Source organism: Monodelphis domestica, chromosome 4 (assembly GCF_027887165.1).
Source record: "Monodelphis domestica isolate mMonDom1 chromosome 4, mMonDom1.pri, whole genome shotgun sequence".
Classification (NCBI taxonomy): Eukaryota; Metazoa; Chordata; class Mammalia; order Didelphimorphia; family Didelphidae; genus Monodelphis; species Monodelphis domestica.
Genome location: NC_077230.1, coordinates 80,270,942 through 80,286,230, shown reverse-complemented (window position 1 = coordinate 80,286,230; position 15,289 = coordinate 80,270,942). Strand labels below are relative to the sequence as shown.

Sequence of the window (15,289 nt, the reverse complement as noted above, 5' to 3'; positions counted from 1 at the left end):
ATGAACTGGAAAACTGAAACTTCAGGAACTAATGCAGAGTGAAAGGAACAGAACAAGTACAACATTGTAAACAGAGAGAGATGCATTATGGCCCAATCGAATACAGCCAACCTTTCTACCAGCAACAATTTGATGATCTAGGACAATACAGAGAACTTATGAGAAAGAACCCAATCCACATCCAGAGAAAGAACTGTGGGAGCAGAAACACAGAAGAAAAACAACTGCTTGATCACGTGGTTCAATAGGAACATGATTGTGGATTTTGACTTTATGTAATCACTCTATTATAAATATGAATAATATGGAAATAGGTTTTAAACAATAAAACATGTATAACCCAGTGAAATTGATTGTAAGCTCCAGGAAGGGTGAGGGAAGATGGGTGGGGAAAAACCATGAATCATGTAATCATGGAAAATTTTTCTAAATTCATTAATTTTAAAAAGATAGTTGCAGATCACTGCTGCAAATATGAAAAAACATGGAAATAGGGTTTGAACAATAATATATGTATAACCCAGTAGAATTGCTCCTTAGCTCTTGGAGGTGGCAGGGAAAGAAGATGAATCCTGTAATCATGGGAAAATATTCTAAATAAATAAATAAATAAAATTTTAAAATGAAATAAAGTTTAAAAAGTCAATGAAATTATTAATAGTTCTTCTGTGACATTACTCAAGTCATGCTCTCTCTCTTCCTCCCCTTTTTCTCCCCAAGAAGGCAAGAATTATGATATTGGTTTTACATATATTATAACATAATACATATTTCTATGTTTGTTATATTTTGAAAAAGAAACATGTTCACACTAAAGAAAAATTCATAGAGGAAATAAAGTGAAGAATGGTATATTTCAAACTTCTTTTAAACTCTGTATATTATATCTATGGCAGTGGATATCCTTTTTTATCATGAGTAACTTGGAGTTGTCCTGGATCTTTATCTTGTTAATAATAGCTAAGTTATTTACAATTGATTATCATACGTTGTTATTTCTGTGTACAATGTTCTCCTGGTTCTGCTCATTTTACTTTGCAAGACATCATATAAGCCTTTCCAGGATTTTTTGTGTTCAACTTTTTTTTTGACATTTCATATGCTATAATAGTATTCCATTACAAGCACATACCACAAGTTTTTCAGCCAATCCCTAAGTGATAGAATTATCTTTTATTTCCAGTTCTTTGCCCCAACAAAAAGAACTGCTATGAATATTCTTGTACAGGTTGATTCTTTTCCATTATCTTTAATCTCTTTGGAATACAAATCTAGTAGTGGTATAACTAAGGCAAAGGGCATATACAATTTGATGGGTCTTTTGAGCATGGTTCCTGAGTGCTCTATAGAATTGATGTATCAATTCATAGCTCCATCAACAGTGTATTAGTTTCCCAATTTTTCCATAATTCCTCCAACATTTATCATGTTACTTTTTTGTCATGTTAGCAAGTCTGGTATGTATGAGTTGGTAGCTCACAGTTGTTTTAATTTACATTTCTCGAATAATGATTTTTTTCTCAAATATCTCGAATATTCTCGAATAACATTTTTTCATATGACTAAAGATATTTTTTATTCTTACATCTCCATTTGAGATTTCTTTTTTTTTTTTGCAAAGATGCCAAAGTTATTGGCCATTTTCTTTCTCAAATTCTTTTCCCCACCAATGGCCAACAAGGTTAGGTGTTACCTTCTCTAACAATATTTAAAGTCTTTTTTTACATTCAACTTCCCTCTTTAAGATATCATTCTCCCTCTTTTCTTTAAATTAACAATTTCTCATACCTAAGTCTATCTTGGTAATGTGCCTAACTTGCCCAGAACTTCAACACCCCTCTTAGGCCCTTAATCAAACTTCTTCTTGAACCTATCTGTGATGATACTGCCTGAGGGAAGCATTCCCTTTTTTGAGCCTTCCATTTTGAAGAACTGGAGTAAAGATGCACTTTGAAATATGTCAGCATTTCATTTTAAGTCCAGACATGTACACAATGGTATTGTAGATCTTGACAGAAATTAATGCTTAATTAACTTGGACTACTATCAATTTTTTAAAATTAAATTATGGAATGATTGAATCTCTGGGTTGGAGTTTTCCTGTCCATATTCACCATCCATCCCTCCTAGTTCAGTCATATATGATTTTCTCACTGAGTCTGGCTATCTTGACTGAAGAAGGTTAACAAGATAGTGAATTTTTTTTTTTATTCTTTTGATTATTTGTTGTGGGTATCCTCACCTACAAACAGGAGTGTTCAGGAAAATATTGAGCAATCAGCTCTCCCCCCCAAAAAAAGTATTAGAATTTTAATTTTAATCTACATTATTAACATTCCCCCACCACTTTTTTAGGCTTGAAATGAATAAAATGATAAATCAAGCCTTGATTTGTAGTGATTGATAATTCTAAACTCATCCTAAAACATCTGTCAATTGACTTTGTTAAGCTCATTTGAGCTGGCAGTAGGACACTGTTAGAGTGATCTTAACTTGCAACATAAACTGAGAGAAGAGGCAACAGAAGGAATAATAATGTTTGTTACCTTAATTATCAATCATGGAGCTGTTTCTCTGCATCTTTGGATGTCTGGCTGAGCTAGATCTCAAGCCCAGGCACAACCAGAGTGTAGGAAGCACAACTAAAAATCAGAGGCTGTTGAAATATCGAGGCTTTAGTGTGGGGAGGAATCATATTTCATTAGTGAAATGAAATTTTATTATAATAGATATATTAAGCTGATGTGATAATGTCTGAAGCATGAAAGAATTAGAAAGTTAATGAAATTTTTGTTCTGTTAATATGTGTCTTCTTATAGAAAGAAAACACTGTGAAGCTCGTGAAAGTTTTGGCCATCACTTGCTCCCCCTGTAAAACATAAGATGCAGAGTTAATTCAGATGTCCTTGTAGAACTAGCAGCACATTTGCATTTCCTGCTCTCTCTGCAGTTGAGGCAAAGGGTTTTTTATTAAGCCATTACCTTTGGGATGAGAAGTATAATTCATGAATTTGTTATTTGCTCTTCCTGGTTAGAGTCATTAGCCAGCTTTGGGTCCTTAATGGTAGCAAGTATATTGCTAGAGGTAAAACTCACCTTTGGAGCGCAGTGAAAGGCCAGGGATGAGAGGATGTAAAAATGGGAATTTAAAGCCTTTTGGGTGCTTGTTCATTCCTCCTCCTGTGGCAGGAATTGTACTGAAGGCTAAGGTGAAAATGGCAGAAGAAATTGTGAGCTGAAGGACAATCGTTTTTAACTGCTTTCCAAGCAAAAGGAAACAGTTGTGAAGACCTCAGCTGTAATTCTGCTCTATGCACTTGTTAAATCGTTATGAAAATTAAAATGCAAACCCAGAAAAAGAAATGCTCTATAGAAATGTTTAGAAGAGTCTTTAAAAGGGGAAGCCATACAGGCGTGTACTTTTCTTTTATTGCAATCAACAAATACCTTTTCTAATATTTGGCACAATCATAGTCACTTTTTAAGGGCTCCAAGGCATAGTAGGAAGGATATTGGCTCTCAGAGCATAAGACCTGGGTTCAAATCCTCTCTCTGTCATTCATCTATATGATTTTATGCATGTCATATAACTGAAGCCAGGGCCTCACTATCTTATCTGTCAACTAAATAATTGAAGTAGAAGGATTTTAAGGTCCCTTCAAGCTCTTAAATATATTATCCTATGACAATTACTTCTACATAATAAAAAATAACAGTAAGTAGCATTTAGAGAATATTTTAAGGCTAATAAATCCTTAAACCATCATCTCATTTAAGCCTCACAACAATCCCAATAGTTACAATTATTCTTATTTTATAATTGAAGCTGCTAAGGCTGAAAGAGATGGAAGTGATTTGCCCAGGGTCATACAGCTGGTGTCTAAATCAAGATTTGAACTCAGTTCCTTCTAAGTCTGGTACTTTGTCCATTACTTCTTATAGATACTTCTGAAAGATGGGAATATAAGGAGATTTTAGTTAAATCATAATACTTAATTACAATGATGGTGATGGATTTATGATAAACAAGTATTGCTGGGTTCCATGTTATATGCCCATGGAAGTGCTGATAAGCATATAAAATGAGAAGACATTCCAGATATCTAAGTAGTTCAGAGGTCCAATCCATCTCTGAACTTTTGACTTTACCATTGTCGTTGTCTTCTTATGGATGTTTGTCACTTTAATACTGCCCTTCCTTTAAGCATCAAGGTAGCACAATGGATAGAGTTTTAGACCTAAAATCAGGAAGATTCAAGTTCAAATCTGGCCTCAGTCATTTATTAACTGTATGATCCTAAGCAGCTCCCTTAAACTCTATTTATCTCAACTGTAAAATTAGGGATGATAATAGTACTTACCTTGGGATTGTTCAGGACAAGTAAGATTATTTGGTAAGATTATTTATAAAATATACTTAGTATAGAGCTTGGCAGATTGTAGTCACTTAATAAATGTTTATTCCTTTTCCTGTCCAGTTTATTTTCTAATTAGGGAAGCAAAATAATATACACAAAAATATATATTTTTAAATGAAGTATTGTCAGGTTGTATCCTATTGACTTTAAGGACAATAGGAGATCAGAGGATGGAGAAGTCACTGTAGGCCAGAGTAACTGAAAGGAAAGATTCATGGAAAAATCTATGGGATTTGAACCAAGCCTTAAAAGAAAGGAAGGATTCAGAGAGGTGGAAGGGAATAGAAAGAACATTCCAGATTAATGGGGAGAATGAATGTACCTGATATGCATCATGGGAGCAGTGAGGAGAAAAGTCTGACTGGAATGGTTTAAATGGTGGTGCAGTAGACAGAGTGCTCAGCCTGGATTCATGAAGACTCATTTTTGTGAATTTAGCTCTGGTTTCAGACACTTAGGAGTATATGACCCTGGGCAAGTCACTTAATTCTAGTTACCTCAGTTTCCTCACTTGTAAAATGAATTGGAAAAAGAAATGCCAAACCTCTCTAAAATCTTTGCCAAGAAAACCACAAATGGAGTCACTAAGAATCATGTACCACTAAAAAGTGACTTGAAAGAAAAAAGTGGGAAATAGCTCTTATTACTGAATTTAGAGGGAGAAACACAACATTGTATCTGCAGTCCTTTAGAAACATAACCTGGTCTTAACATCTAGTTAACAAGGATAATAATTAAATAATTGTTTCAAATATATTTTTCTTTTCATTTTAGTTGCAAATTCTCTTTCTTCCTCTACCTTTTCTCCAACCACTGAGAAGGCAAGAATTATGATACCCATTATAGATATGAAGTCATGCAAAATATATTTCTAATTAGTCCTACTGTAAAATAAATAAAACATCAAGAAAAATAAAGGGAAAATAGATATTCTTCCATCTAAACTCTCAAAATCCAACAGTTCTCTAAATGCACTTGGATAGGAGTTTCCATAAGGACTTATTTGGAACTGTGGTAATTCTCCTAGTTCTATTCAGTTAACTTTATATCGGTTCACATGAGCCTTCCTAAGCTTTATTTTATTTTTTTTCCCAAAAACCATTCCTTTTAGAACTGTAGGAGTAGAAAAACAGAAGAAAAACATTTGCTTGATCACATGGGTCGATGGGGATAGGATTGAGGATGTAGACTCTAAAGGATCATCCTAGTGCAAATATCAATAATATGGAAATAGGTCTTGATCACATGTAAAACCCAGTGGAATTAGATCTGTAAGGGGCTTGGGAAGGGGATGGAAAGAACATGAATCATGCCACTATGGACAAATATTCTGAATTAATTAATTAATTAAAATTTTACAAATAAAAAAGAAACCATTACTTTTATAATTTCTTGCAACCTTTTATAATTTCTTCAGTATCCCATCCCATCACAATCATATTTCATAACTGGTTCAGCTATTCCCAAAACTGATAGCCCATCAGTTTCCAATTTTTTGCCATCACAAAAATTGCTATAAAGTGCTGCTCATATAAGTCCTTTTCCTTTTCCTTTTTATCTCTTTGTGGTAAAGACCAAGTTGTGTTATTGCTGCATCAAGGAAAAGGCATCATTTTGTAAACCTTTGGCCATGGTTTCAGATTGTTTTCCAAAATCAATGAACCAGTTCATAGTTCCTCTAACAGTGCATCACTGTCCCTATTTTCCCACATCCCTTCCTGTTTTTATCACTTTCCTATTCTGCCATTTTAGCCTGTCAAATACGTGTAAAATAAAAAAGATCATTTAGTAATGGGCTGCAGTCCTTCTCTCTCTCTAATACACATATATACACACACATGAACGTACGCACAAACATACATAAATACATATCCCAGCAAGTGACTGTATTTTGCTCTCTGCTCCTCACCCCATGCACTTGATGAAATGAGCCTCGGGCAAAAATGGTCAAATCTTCACTCTGTGGAGTGAGAGATGAACAATTACTTAGAAATAGAGTGGAGTTATTTTAGAGCAGACACAAAAAAGGGTAAAATACTTTGTACAAAGAGGAGGAGGGTTTTGTTGTCAATCAGTGTCTAAATTAACCCTTTAACATGATAAATTCTCCTCCAAACTTAGGGTTGTCACATACCAGACATGCCAGTCCTATAATGCTTCTGCATCTTGGCCTCTAATGGCTCTCATGTTTGAATAACAGAACCTCATCTCAAGTTGCTACTTACATTAACTCATATATATATATATATATATACATATATACATAAATCACTTAAAGATTAATAAAGAACTTTCTTTAAAATTGTTCCATATGGTTAGGTAATGCAAATATTACTAGCCCTAACTTTATATATTAAGAAATCTAGATTCAGGGAGGTAAAAAAAAATACCCTAAAGACATACAGCTGGCAAATGGCAGCTTCAGAATTTTAATAGAGGGCTTCTGAATCTAAAGTGTTTTTTCTATTATTTCCCTATTGCCTATATACAGCTTTTGACTGAGCTCGTGATTGTGTGATTCTAGAAGCTCCTTTTACCACTGCCCATTGGCACCTAGCCTATGATTTATAGAACTTTTAGAGACCTCTTTGGGAATTGAGAGGTTAACCTTTTTCGAGGTTGTCATAACCAGTTGTCATAGAGGAATGTTCTTAATTGAGATTTTCTATCATCAACATCGTGTAACCTCTCATTACTCATAATAGATCACTTTTAAATAGTTGTTTAAGACACTTTGTGATCAACAGCCCTATGAAGTTATTATTTCAAATAATAAATCCTCCATTTTACATTCTGAGACTCAGAAGTTTTAAGTGATTTATTAATTCAAGCACCTTGGTTCTCAGTACAATCTTCCCACTCTGTCCTCCTGCTGCATCAAGGAAAAGGCATCATTTTGTAAACCTTTGGCCATGGTTTCATCTTTAACCATCAGACACATAGAAGAGCTCTGCTACTAGTTAGGAGAATGAAGGTGCAAAAATGCTAAAGTATTAAATACTGGCTTTAAAAGAATCAAAACTCATTTTTTTAATTTAGTCAAACAATATGTCCAGTTTACAATGTGAGTCTTGCTGTTGTTCAGTGGATGTGTCCAACTCTGGGACACCTTTGGGTTTTTTTCTTGGCAAAGATCCTGGAGTGTTTCGCCATTTTCTTTCTAAGCTCATTTTATTATTATTATTAATTAAGGAAATTGAGGCAAACAGGATTAAATCATACTTCTAAGGTCACACATCTAGTAAGTATCAGAAGTCAGATTTGAACTCAGGAAGACTCCTTTTCCTGACTCCAGGCCTATCACTCTATCCAAGGACCACCTACCTCTTCCTTTCCAATTCTATCTTGGGGCTTCCATGGGGCCCTACATATGGGATTCTATGGCTTCTCTCTATATTACTATCATGCATCACAACCTGTAGTGCAAGCTCTAATAATTTACAGAGGGTTTCTATTTCTCTGAATCCATTTAGTAAAGTCTATATGAGATTATAACTCTGAAGGAACATTCACTCTGTATAGAAATTATATTCATTTTACTCTCCGGTGGTGGCCAGTATATCTATTTATAAATATTATGTGGTTTTACCCTGACCCAAACTTCAGATCTTAAACTTAGGTAAAAAAATAATCCCAACATTACTCATCATGATATGAATTGTGCATGATGTCCTTGTTTATAAAAAACATTAGAAAATTAGCCTTACCTGTATGACATTATAAAATTGATATTCTATTTTTTATGTGGTACAGAAAATAGAATAGAATTAGTCCTGTTCTTTCATTGATGAAGGAACACTAATTAAGACATCCTCTTCTATCAGTGCAAGATAGTTTTTCTATAAATTATAGATTATATATGTACTATCGTGTAATACTTATTTCCATGTTTATCATGTTGTAAAAGAAGACACGTGTCATTTACACAAGGAGAAAAAAACTCATGAAAGAAATAAATTGAAAAACAGTGTGCTTCAATCTGCATTCTCACTCCTTAGGTTCTTTCTACAGCAGCTTGTAGCCTTTTGTGTAGAGTCCCTTGGAGTTGTCTTGGATCCTTGCATTTACAATGAAAGTTATGTCATTCATATATCACAACTTATTTAGTCGTTCCCTAAATGATGAACATCCTTTCCATTTTCAATTCCTTACCACTACAAAAAAGAGCTACCACAAATATTTTTGTACAAGTAGGTCCTTTTCCCCTATCTTTGCTCTCTCTGGGATACAGACCTTGTAGAGGTTTTGCTCCATCAAAGTAGTTTCCCTACATTGTAAAAGAAATGAAGACTGAGTGATTTCTGTAGGATACAATTGACTCACATTACCTATCTCACCATTCGATTGGCCAAGTCTTTATTAAGTACCTGCTATCTGCCTGGTCATATGTTTGGTTCTGAGGTTGCAGATACAATTCCCACTTGCAAGAAGCTCTCCACTCAGTTACTACAATGTAGTAGGTAATGGAATGTCCTCATCACTTAAAAACTCTACATTAGCTTCTAGTTCTGGCTGCTCTGTGAACTTAGGAAAGTTACATAGCTCTTCTGGTATGTTCCATATGTATCTGGAGTTAAATATAATTTACAGATTTGTTGACTTGTTATGAGGAATGACTAATAAAAGTGAGATAGAGAATGTTGAAGCATAAAATATTGCTTAAATAGCATAAAAATGCTACATAATTATTTCCACAACAACATGAGAATTCTAAATCATGGTAACTTTTTTTTTCAAATGACTGATGCCAAAGCAAGGCCAGCAGAGAAAAGAGAAGATGTAAGGGACTAAGGTGTTTAACTTTATAATTTAACCTGTATTCAGTTGTCATCAGGACAGCTCATCTCTAATTCAAATGTGGAAGAAGATTACATTATAAATCTTGGCAACAACAAACAGGAGGGAGGGTGAGAGGGATGAATACCATCCTATTTGACAAGATAGATGTGCACTGATTGGAAATGGAATGTTCAAGCATTCTAAATCAGCACACCATTTTTTTCCTCTTTTAAAGTCATAATCAGGTAAGTGGTATGCAATGACCACATCAAATATAAAGAGCCACAGGAAATAATGTGTGTTAATTAATTTCCTGTACCTACAATGAGTGTATAGCAGTGATGGAAACCTGTAGCTTGCTAATGTCACCTACAGGAATATTTGAACAGCTGTCAAGAAGAAAATATGTGGAAGCTCCTGGGAGTCGAGATGCAAGCCAAAGCTAAGATGAAGCGGTGGAACAACCTCCTGAGTAGGAATCCAAAGACCTGGATTCTATTCTCACCCTTTTATTTATTATTTGTATTTAGCTTGAGCAATTCATTACCCACTTCCCAAGGTTTTGTCTTTATATTTAAAATAAGGATGTTGGACTAGATCATCTGTGAGGTTTCTTTAAGCTTTTCATTGTTTATAACAAATGGGAAAAGACTTCTAATCTAAAGATGTCTATGTGACATCCTAAGAAGATTAGTATAAGGATACCCCAACTTGAGGATGACTGAATTTGCTGTATGGACTAGGGAGAGACCATGAAACTTTTAAAGGGGTTCTTGTTTCATCTCCAAAGCAGGCAGTTTGTGTTCATAAAGTGGCATGATTTGGGAGGGTGAGTACACAGAGGTGTGTATAAGTGGTCTTTCCAGGTCCAGAAGAGTTCAGTCCTGTCGATTTGTTTGCCAGTTCCATCATTGCTTTAACTCTACAAATGAAGTCAGACAGACAGACTTTGGAGATCATATGAGAGGAAAAGGGACAGGGAGATGTACATGTCCTCCTTCCATCTTGTCAATGACAGGGCAAAAACCCCAGGACCCTTACTGATTTGTAAAGGCTTCCCAGTGGCCAAGAACTGATCATGTATCCAGTCTCCAATTGTGTTGGCAGTTTGGGACAAACTGAAGACGTCTCACTAGCTCACATTCCTCAGCACGGCTAATATACTTGGGCAGGCAGGGGAAATCCGTATACCTTTCAGCTGAGAACATAAGAACAACTGAACAGGTTTCCGGATTCCCTGACCTGATCTGGGAACAGCCACTTCTTGATCATATGGAGAACCCTTATTGCATCTTTCTTACCATTTAGACTCTGTTGTATTAATATGATGGCTTGATTTTATATGCTACATCTTAACTCTGACATGAATAGTATTTCTGAATAACAAAGGAAGCGTGGTTTGGGACATGATTTAGTGATGTCAAATCAGTAGGATAATATAATTGCCAAAAAAGTGAATAAAATTGTAGACTTCAATGTGAAGCACAGTATTCAGAGACAAGGAGGTGATGGTTATTTCATACTCTGGTCAGATCATATCTGGACTATTTTGTTCAATTCATTGTGCTCCATTTTAAAAAGCTAGTATTTTATCTGATTCTTTACATTTTACAACATGCACTGTGTAATTATATCACAAATGCTATTTATCAGCCTTTTTACAGATGTGGAAACTGATGCAGACAGAAGTTAATCCCAGAGTTATACAACCTTTAAGGTCTGAGGCTATATTTGAAATCAGAACTTCCTGATGATGGTTCTATCATTCTATCCACTGTACTACCTAATTCTAGGAATGACAGTGATCCACTGAAAAATATCTATAGAAAAGCAATAAGAATGATAAAATACTAGGTTCATCTACAAGTAATTGAAAAAAGGAATAGGGAAAAAGAAACAAACAATCTATATAAAAGGCATAAAATAGGGGCAGCTGGGTGGCTCAGTGGATTGAGAGCCAGACCTAGAGACGGGAGGTCCTCAAATCTGGCCTCAGACAATTCCCAGCTGTGTGACCCTGGGCAAGTCACTTGACTCCCATTGCCTAGCCCGTACCACTCTTCTGCCTTGGAGCCAATACACAGTATTGATTCCAAGACAGAAGATAAGGGTTTAAAAAAAAACATAAAATAAGGTAAAACCAAGTTAAAAACATAAAAATATCTAAGACTCTGTGTTGATTTGGACCTCAAAGATGATCAATTTTAGCTCAATGCAATCATTTTAAGAATGAAGGACCTAAGAGCATGAGCAACTTGTCCAAACTTATGTATGTAGTAAGTAGAAGAATTGTGATTTACATCCAGTGCATCTGGCCACAAATCTAACAGTATTTTCACTGAAACATTCAGTCTTCTATTTATGTCCTTGTCATTGTCAATACCATTACATGTTATTATATGTTCATTGAATCACAAGATTATAAACTTAAAAATAGTAATCAAATCAGGATTTGAACTCAGGATTTCTGATTCTAAATGCAATGTTGTTTCCCCTTTGCCATTATACTTCCACTCTACCAATGTAACGGATACTGATTTCTTGGGTCACCTGTTGTGACAATGGACATATTTAGATTGCCATCTTAATGGCCAGAAATCCAATATGTGACTGAGTATTGATTATTTTATAGAGGGCTAATGGGTCAGTTAGCTATGATATATGAAGTGAATAATTTCTTCTTAGAAAACTTATGATACATTTTAAAAACTTTCAATATAAAACATACCGACTCCTTTAGTTAGGTTTATTATTGATCAAATATATATCCTTATAAAATCTAGAGAAGAAACAACACATGATTGGTTTATACTTTGACTGACACTAGTCTGAAATCTAAAAGTCGCTGGATGCATTTTTACTGTATTCACAGTGACCACACAGCCTGGATGTTCTGGAACAGTCCCAACTTCAACATGGATATACTGCAATAACAAGACAATCAGGGCAGTGAAGAATCCCTTGTCAAAACATGTGTCCCAATTTTTGGTTTGGAAAATATCATCACCACCGTCAGACTCGATGCTGCCCATCAGAATCTTGCTGAGTTGGCAGAACCATCTTACAGGGGACAAGAGAGGTGATTTCAGTAAATATAATAGAAGAGGAAAAGATATATTTTACTCATACAATGTATTTTAAGGAACACAGTAGCAGTCTAATCTTCCCTCGTAGCCGCTGACATCTGAGTCATCCTCTGAAGGTTATATACAGTATCATCAGTTAGTTTATGCTAAGCTCTCTAATATCACCCATTTACCTAATAGTATAAGAGCTAGTCCTTGCCAAGACGTGGTATAATGTAGTGAATGAAGCCCTAGTATTCATAACAGGAAAAAGAAGTACAATTGTGTGACCACGAGGAAGTCATTTAGCCCCTCAGTTCTTCAGCAAATTCTTTAATATTAGAAATTACAGCCAACAATCTAGGAAATTTCCACTCAAACACATTAACAAAATCAATATTTACATGTTCTCTCTCTCTTTCTGTCTCTGTCTCTGTTGCTTTCCCTCCCTCCTTCCCTCTCTCCCTAACCTGTCCCTCTTTCTCTAGCCCATCTCTCTCCCTTCCTCTCTGTCTGTGTCTCTGTCTCTTTTTTGTCTCTGTCTCTGTCACTTTCCCTCCCTCCTTCCCTCTCTCCCTAGCCCTCCTCTCTCTGTCTGTATCTCTCTGTCTCTTTTTATCTCTGTCTCTGTTGCTTTCCCTCCCTCCTTCCCTCTCTCCCTAGCCCCCCTCTCTCTGTCTGTGCCTCTCTGTCTCTTTTTGTCTCTGTCTCTGTCACTTTCCCTCCCTCTTTCCCTCTCTCCCTAGCCCCCCTCTCTCTGTCTGTGTCTCTCTGTCTCTTTTTGTCTCTGTCTCTGTCACTTTCCCTCCCTCTTTCCCTCTCTCCCTAACCCCCTTCTCTCTATCTGTGTCTCTCTGTCCCTTTTTGTCTCTGTCTCTGTCACTTTCCCTCCCTCCTTCCCTCTCTCCCTAGCCCCCCCTCTCTGTCTGTGTCTCTCTGTCTCTTTTTGTCTCTGTCTCTGTCACTTTCCCTCCCTCCTTCCCTCTCTCCCTGGTCCCTCTCTCTCTTCCTCTCTCTCTGTCTGTATCTCTCTGTCTCTTTCTCTCTCTGTCTGTGTCTCTCTCTTTCTCATTCTATTTCCTCCATCTTTCTGTTTCTTTGTCATCTTTCTCTACCTCTCTAATAATCTCTCTGTTCTTGACTCTCATTTATCTTACTTTCTTTGGCTTATTTTTCTTATGTCTCTCTGTGTTTCCATTTTACTGTCTCAATCTCCTCTCTGGCTGCCCCATCTCTCTCATTCTCTGTCTTTTCCTCTCTCTCTCTCTTGCATATGCACACATACATGCCCATGACTAATCCTCACCTGATATATATTTGAGGCTAGAAAGAGAGAGACAAACAGACAGACACACAGACAGACAGAAAGACAGCCAGACAGAGACAGAGACAGAGAGAGAGATTGTCCATTAGGGCAGTAAATACTAAGTTTCTATTTCAGCTCTTATTCCATATGTTTTGCCATACATTTCTTCTTCATTTTTTTAATATCAGTTCTCTCCCCAAGGGCCTGGCACAATGGTTAAACCATAAACACTTATAGTCAGGAAGAACTGAATTCAAATTAGGCTTTAGATGCTTATTAACTGTGTAACCCCGAGTAATTCCAAGAAAACCTTGAAAAGGGATCATGAAGAGTCAAACCTGACTGAAAATGGCTAAACAACAGCAAAACACATTTTGTATATTCTTCAATATATATATTTAGGCTTCTTAGCAGGGTCGACCACATTTTCTCATTTTTCTAGTTTGGGAGGATTGTATAGTCAATAAAGAGGTGTCCTCAGTCAGAAAGATCTGGTTTCAATTCCAGCTCCTCCCATCCTTACTGTGTGACTCTGGGTAGGTCAATCAACCTCTTGGTTCTTTAAGCAACTTTCTAAACTTCTCTTAATTTGCAAAGAAATTACTAACCTGAATAGTAGAGGTTGTTCCTTATATCAATGAAGCTCAAGGTGCAGTCCCTATTTGCATCCCATTCCCTTGCAAAAAATAGTACTTTTCACTATACACCTTTTCCAACCCCTGCAGCTTTGAACAAGTCGTGGGTCATTCCTGAAATGCCCTCCCTCCTCAAATCCATTTCTTAGAGTAACTGGCTTCCTTCAAATCACAGCTGGGTTGCCACCATGTACATGATGACTCTTCTGATTCCCTCTACCCTACCCATCCATTAATCCACTCTCTATGTATTTTTATTTCTTTTCATATCCTTTATGCTTACTTATTTGTGCTGATCACATCTCCCAAGCTCATGAGAATTCCTTGAGGGCAAGCACTATTTATAGGGCCCCCTTTTTCGAGGGACACACAGTAGGTATTAAATAAATAGTTGTTCTTGAGTTAAGAGCTATATGTGTTTGGGGTACAGTTCTTGCCAACACTGCCTTGCACATACAAGTGCAAGAAATCCTGTTTGAAGAAAGAAACTTGCATAACATACACTTTTGTGAGTTCCTGTCCATTTAGTAGTCAATCACTACCTGTAATTAAAAGTAGTTGCTCAGAATAGCAAGAGGTTAAACAATTTGCCCAGTAGAAATCTATTTAATAGTCAAGAAGTTGGGAGCTAAGGGAAAGGGAAAAAGTGAGGAAAGGAATTTAGGTTATATTATCTATACTTACAAGATTAAACAAAAGTATTAAATTAAAGTGTTTTTCTTGAGGTTGTATTTATAAAAACTCCCAAAGTTACCAGTATGACTTGGTTTGGTTTCTGGCAAGGAAAACAGCTGGTTTTTTTTTATTTGGGACACTCTAGGACAGCAAAATGATCTCAAGCTTGAAAAGTCCCTTGGATTGAATGCTCGTTCATTTTTCAGTTCTCCAAATGCCTTTAAGATTCGATAACAGGCAAAACTAGCTAGATCATTTTAGCCTGCTCATATATAATTGCATTTATACTGACTGATATTTGTCCAATGAAGTATGTAACCACAAAAATGCTGTATCTGTTTGAACTAGTATTGCTAAGACTATGTGGTACTAACTGCTAGTAAACAAAATTCTTTCCTTAGGAGTCTGAGG

General features: G+C 36.0%; 1 non-coding gene across 1 annotated transcript; it reads left to right on the top strand.

The window, feature by feature from the left end:
• The first annotated feature begins 10,375 nt into the window (after window positions 1-10,375).
• MIR7313 (microRNA mir-7313) lies at window positions 10,376-10,434 on the top strand. Its single transcript, NR_127526.1, has one exon. It is a non-coding gene; the product is annotated as a microRNA mir-7313 (primary transcript).
• Window positions 10,435-15,289: the final 4,855 nt, after the last annotated feature.